The following is a 2,303-nucleotide window of genomic DNA, read 5'->3' on the forward strand; positions in this document are numbered from 1 at the left end:
GCTTTGGTCACCGTCTTCATCTGGCTGTTGGTGAGTGGTGGTCTAATGGATTTTTGGCTTGACTGTGTTTATGGGGTGCGCAGCAACATTAAACAACATACACAAATATGGGAGTATATCATAACATTTTGTAGTCTTCTAACAGATTTTCTGGTCACCATTCAAATAAAAAGATACCTTTTCTGACATTTCCATTTTAGAACATTATTTTAGAGGTTTAATCATTTTTTTCATACACAGAGTTGCATACAAAATATGAATTAAGGCTGTCAAACAGATTAAACTATAAATATATGGCTGTAAATTCAGTCATTTATTAATGATAAGATTCTTTTTGTTTGTTGTTTTCTTTATGTTAAAAGGGTTGAGACATCCCCTTTCAGTTTATTTTATTGACATTAATAGCTGAATATTTATTTTTCTAATTATTCAAAATTGTTTATTTGCACAGCTGTGGACTTTATTTTGTCTTTTATTTATTTAACAGTGACATTTACACCAGTGAGTGTTTAATAACAAGAAAAACTTAGCGTCTTAGCTCTAAAATGTTCAGTTCTAAAACTGTTAATAAACATTCTTATAATATCACATATGCCTTTTGACTTTGAATTTAACTGAACATTGTGTACAAGGAAATACCGGGATATAAGAGGTATATCGTGACATGTAAAAATTATACCGGGATATGAATTTTGGACCATATTGCCCAGCCCTAATTGGAAGGCTCCAATTGCCTACTACCTGACCAAGGCCCTGTCTCCAGAGACACAGGAGGGGCTGCTTGTTCATGCTTTGGGTGAGCGCAGCGTAAGAGTAGTATGTGTCACAATGGATGGGCATGCCTCCAATGTGCGCATGTGCAACCGACTTGGGTGCCACCTAAAAGGAAATTCTGCTGAGCCTTTAATAACATTCTTCCCACATCCAGTGACTGGCGAGAAGGTGTTTGTTCTGATGGATGCTTGCCTCATGTTGAAATTGGCACGTAATATGCTGCAGGCTTACACTCCAATAACCATCACCACTGGCCAGATCAACTGGAAATACTTTGTTCATCTTAATGATGTTCAAACAAAAAATGGATTGCACACTGCCAACAAGATCACAGACAAGCATGTGAATTTTGATTCATGGAAGATGAAGGTTTCCCTGGCTGCACAGGAACTGAGTCGCTCTGTGGCAGTGTCTCTGCATACACTGAGGGACCTTGGCTATTCACAGTTTGAACACTGTGAAGCAACAGCTGAATTCATTGAGGTAATCAATTTAATTTTACTTATACTGTATATCCCTGAATCACAATATACATAAAAACGCGACTGCAGGCTGATGTGTTGCCGATTGGCCCTTCCCTCTTCTTCAACACCACATGCTGAAAAAAGAAAAGCATTTTTAAAAAATGTATGTGTGTGTATGTGTGTGTGTGTGTGTACACATACACACCTTTTTGTTTTATTGATAAATTAACGAATTAGTTGTGCAGCCATAATGATAAAATGTTTTTCACAAATTACTGTAATGAGTCATGGGAACATGTTATTGTTTATTATGATCCTATTAATGCAGATGTTTGCTTTTTAAGATAATTGACAGGCTCTTCGACATGATGAACAGCCGCAGTCCACATGCCAAAGGGTTTAAAGCTTCCTTGGGTCCTTTGAATTGGGCAGAAAGTGCAGTTTTTGTTGAGAGGCAGGGACTAGATGAGTTTGATGATGAAAGATGGCACACCCCTTCATCGATCGAAGAGGTTTTAGGAAATAGTCAAGCTTTTGTTTTTATGAAGAGTTTGTAAATTTATGACATGTTCATATGATGTTCTGTTCTAGGCAGGCAAGGCAATATGATAAAACCAAAATTTACTTTTTTGAGCAAATACCACTATAGATGGAATTTTGGGATGGCTTGGTGCTTTTGCACTATATTAATATTAGGGACATATTGCCCATTCCTGTTCTCTTGTTCTGCATGCTGCATCACAAGTTCATATGATGTTTGTTCTCTGATTCCAATGCAGTCTCCTCTTTTGTTTCTGTTAGAATTCTATCTTCAGTTTTTTTTCTATGTCTGTGTTTACAAGATTTCCTATTTGTGTGGATGCTGTAAAGCATCCACACTATGCTCTCCTGTTCTTTATTAGTGTGGAAACACACTCTTGTTATCTTCTTCTTTATTGTCATCCATACTTTGTTTTCCAAATCTTTGTATGGATGCTGAATCAGCATCCATACAAAGATTTGTTTTCCAATTATTTCTTTGTTGTTGTTGTTGTTGTTTAAAGATTAGGAAAACAAGGTATGGAT

Source organism: Monopterus albus, unplaced genomic scaffold (genome assembly GCF_001952655.1).
Source record: "Monopterus albus unplaced genomic scaffold, M_albus_1.0 scaffold134.1, whole genome shotgun sequence".
Taxonomy (NCBI): Eukaryota; Metazoa; Chordata; class Actinopteri; order Synbranchiformes; family Synbranchidae; genus Monopterus; species Monopterus albus.